The sequence below is a fragment of the Triticum dicoccoides genome, chromosome 3A (genome assembly GCF_002162155.2).
Source record: "Triticum dicoccoides isolate Atlit2015 ecotype Zavitan chromosome 3A, WEW_v2.0, whole genome shotgun sequence".
In the NCBI taxonomy this organism is placed as follows: domain Eukaryota; kingdom Viridiplantae; phylum Streptophyta; class Magnoliopsida; order Poales; family Poaceae; genus Triticum; species Triticum dicoccoides.
Window position 1 is genome coordinate 1,778,992 of NC_041384.1, and position 4,574 is coordinate 1,783,565.

General features: G+C 39.7%; 1 pseudogene; it reads left to right on the forward strand.

Annotated features, from left to right (window-relative positions):
• Positions 1-386: 386 nt before the first annotated feature.
• On the forward strand, positions 387-2,285 carry LOC119270825 (annotated as a pseudogene).
• Positions 2,286-4,574: the final 2,289 nt, after the last annotated feature.

A 4,574-nucleotide genomic window follows, 5' to 3' on the forward strand; every position in this document is an offset into this window, starting at 1 on the left:
AGTGGCTGAGTTTTTACGTTGGCTCGCCAAGCCTATCACAACCCTCCTCCTTTACCCGGGCTTGGGACCGGCTATGTTGAGACAACATAGGCGGAGTTCCGGGGGGTCCTTCTCCATTTAAAAAAAATGTAGACACATTTTTCAAAACAATATATACCTGGCATATTTCCCATACTCCCATAGGCCTAGCATATATCCTCAAATCCCCTTCGGGCCGGCCAGCCCTTACCATGTACTCGTTCTTCCTCCTCCATCGCATCCTGCCTAGCTGCCGGCATGAGGCTAGCAGCTGCCTGCACTTCGGTATTCTCTTCCTCATTACGTTTACAATTCGATCTAGAGTATTAAGACCGCGGCTGCTGATCGGTCTCTCCCTGCTAAGGTAGATGGAGGTGAAGGCTAAGCCGGGGAGGGGCGGAAAGAGGACCGGGGCGAGGGGCGGCAGGCCGGTACCGGTGGAGAAGAAGGAGTCGGAGAAGAAGAGGAGGCAGCACATGAAGGCGCTCTGCGAGAAGCTCGCGTCCCTCATCCCAAAAGAACACTCCCCCCACGCTGTAAGAACTAAGAACTAATCAAGAAAACGCTTCTCTCTTCAAATGAGATTGTTCGCTCATTGCATATAACTGAACGGTGTGATAGCTAGCTAGTTGTTTCTCTCCAATTCTCCATGTTTATACTGTCATCTCATCCTGTCCAGAAAATGATGAGTTTATATATTACAAATATTTAAGTGCCGAATGGCAATTAACTGTGTTTGTTGGAGATTTATTTTCACTTTAGGTACTACTTTTGAAGCTCATGGCATGTCTGAGGTACGGCTGAAAACAAGTGCAAAGTATAAACAGACCGTGGATTAAAGAAAATCCACAATTGGTTTTACGCAAAGTTTTCAAATAGTGGGTTATGGAAAATAGTGCCAGAAGCGTTAGTGCACTAAACTGGTGCTATAGCATGCTAATTGATGCTAAGCGGCTTAGCACGATGCCCCTCTAAACGCTATAGCGCACGTTGTTTAAAACGGTGGTTTTTACTCGACATAATATGAATAATAAACGTTCAAATCCAAAAGGTTTGTTATGTGTAATTGTGTCCATCACCATAAATAGACTGGACTAAAATACATCTCTTCCGTTATCTGTAAAACCAATAGCTATCAGCCAAGGAAATCACGTCATACAATAAAAAAATAACTCCCTATTCTGTTAATATTGTTGTGCCTTTAATGCGTATATAGGATACAATGACCCAGTTAGGAAGCCTGGATGTGGCGGCATCATACATCAAGAAGCTCAAAGAGCAGGTTGAGAAGCTACAACACAAGAATACAAGCCATGGCTACCGTACTGGGAGTTAGTGGCATCGCGACGCCCATTATCACTGCAACCACGAGCGGCGGCGCAGGGTCACCAGAAGGAGGAACAAAATTGGAGGCATCGCCACTAGTAGTGGAGGTGCGGCAACCCGGCGATGCAAGCATGGAGGTGAGACTGATATGCAGCACAGAGAGGCCTATCAAGCTCCATGAGGTGATTACCATTCTTGAGGAAGAAGGGGCTGTCATCATCAACGCTAATCACTCTGCTGCTAGCCACAGAATATTCTACACTATACACTCCCGGGTACGTACATACGTTGTAAAATGTAATGAGCACGTGAGTCCTAGGATTAAGATTTCAACAAAAAAATAATTATACCAATAAAATGTAGTTTATGGAGCATGAAAATTGTATCATTAAAAGAATTATTTTCTGAATAAACTGTTTCTTGTGTCAAAATATTATTATTATTTCCTTTTTGGAACCTTGGAGTGAAAGCATTATTAAAAATATGTGTTCATACTTACCTGACAGGCAATGTTAGTTTCTAATGTAACATTAAATTGGATTAACGACATATATAGAAGTAAAAGGCACAAAAGAAAATATAAGAGTGCCCTTGTGCATATGTGGAACTGCAGAACTATAGATTCCTCTCCAATCATTTTCCTGGGCTATAGAACGATAGAAAGAAACAAAAGAAGCGCGGTAGTTATAGCCCAGGAGTTTGAAAACAACCTTGGATGTACACAACGTGACATACACGTCTTCATTGATTTCCATGTTTACTTTTTTCCCCACTCTTGTGGCCAGAATGTATGTGCTAAATTTAGTTAGACGCGTCTAGAAAAAAATGCATTATGTGATGGAGGATTGGTTTCCATCTATAAAGTACTGTAATTTGCATAAAATAAGTTACCTAATTTCATAAATTTTTCTCTTGTTATTGTGCAGGCCTTAAAGCACTAGAATTAGCATAGATGTTTCAAGAATTTCCGAACGACCGGGAGCATCGGTATGATAGTAAGTCGATTTGTGTAAAAAGGAAAAAGAACCACTTAATTGTATAAATAAACATCCCACAAATGGTATATCTTGTCTGTTCATTAACTGACCGATTAGGGATGGAAACACTTTAACTAGTAAGTGCATGCACCCTCTCCAACCAATAGAGAACTTTTTTGGGAAACAAAATTTTGGAATTCATATGTGTACTAATTGCTCGATATCTAGATTATGGAAAATGTTTGGATCTGTAATTGCATGGTGGAGATGCGTGAACAAATCCATGAGTTCTGCAATATGTATCTCAGACCAAAAGAGTAGCGTGACTTAACAATAATAATTTAACTAAACAGCCGTAATTACGCCATGACATACAAATATTGTTCCTTAGTTAGCTAGTCGTTCCGGCCAGATTAAAAAAATTAGACCTCGTGAATGCACAAGGCCCTTTTCAGACTACATATATTTTGCACTTGCACGTTGAGAATAAACTAATTTGGAAAGGAACAAATACCTTGAACATCAAGACTTTGGCCTGACATTGAAAGTTAAGTAATAATTCTTTGACAAAAAGAAAATTCTACTTTCTAAACTAATGAAACTACGTACGAATCAGAATAAGATATATGTGGATGTCGGGGTGTGTATGGTAGAATGATTTAGTAAAGAATGAATCGTGCATAACAAATGAATATATACTACGCATTGGCTCAACAAATATATTAATGTTTATGTTCCAAGAGCAAAAAAGAAGTGATGCAAGGAAGGGAGACCTAGGTGCGTACGGTAAATGTTTGGCTGTGTAATTGTATGGTGGAGATGCCTGGACAAATCCTTGAGTTGTCCAATATGTATCCCGGGGCGCACGGCTGGGACCAAAAGAGCAGTGTGACTTAAGAATAATTATTTAACTAAACAGCCGTAATTTCGCCATGACACATAAGTATTAATTCCTTAGTTAGCTAGTGGTTTTGGCCCGATTAAAGAAATTAGCCCTCGTGGATGCCTGAGGCCTTTTTCAGACTACATATAATTTGCACTGGCACGTTGAGAACTAATAAATTGGGGAAAGGAACAAATACCTTCGACGTCAAGACTTTGGCCTGACATTGACAGTTAGGTTAATAATTCTTTGACAAAAACCAAATTCTTGTTTCTAAATTAATGAAACTTTGTTGGAAACAGAAAAATATATGTGAATGTCAGGATGCCTAAAAAATGAATATACTATGCATTGACTCGGCAAATATATTGATGCACATCTTCCAAAAGAAAAAGGAGACTGATGGGTGAAAGGGAGAGCTAGGTGGCATTACATGCATGTAAACATGCCGAATGAAGATGTGATGGCGTTTGGGCCCATGCTCCACTTCGCTTTCTTCCACGTCGCCGGAGGGTGATTGGGCGGGGCCGAAAAGTCACCAATGAGGAATCAATCTACATGTCCATTTGTACATATTTTATTTGGCGCGTGGATGTGACTGCCGCATTTTTTTTCACATCAGTGAGTCTTCTATTAGATTCTTTTCAATTGTGAGTGTTTGTCACAACAATAGCTCTGTAAAAGGTAAAAAAATAACTTTATGCAAAACAACGTGTGGATCAGGCCCCATATAGATTTAAATGGAGAAATATTGCACTTGGATAATGATGTTAACTTTTACCAAGTGTCAAATTTGACATGACTCTTTTTTTAAAAGGAGGTTAAACCCCGCCCTTTGTATCACTGTGATGCACACAAACATGATATCCTGATCAAAAGGTTGTGAGATTACAACTTTAAATTGTGATGTGCTTAGTTCCGAGGTGGTGCGCGGATGAGTATACACTCCACTAAAATGTCGCATGTGATTGCTTAATTTAATTGTTGTGGTGTCATTCTTGCCATCTTAAGTACGTCAGATGAAACCATAAACACATTAGTACTACATACATCTTCAGCTAACTAATTACCACAACTACATCTTCAATTAATTAATTAGTTGCCACTATTCATACTAAAGTTCTTCAAATTAGGTGTATAGCTCGTGGCGACCAAAAGTCAAAACCACAATTTTAAGATTGGTCAACTCTGCTGAACGCGCTAACATCGAGCATGTGTGCTCTGTCTCATTATGAAATTGACAGCTTAGCAATGGAGATTCGAGGATAAAAGTGTGATTAAAATATTAGCTGGCTATCAGTAATATACACGCTTTGCGCCTTATCAAGTACTCTCTTCTGGCGGAAATGAAGTGGCTTTTCAGAAAAGAA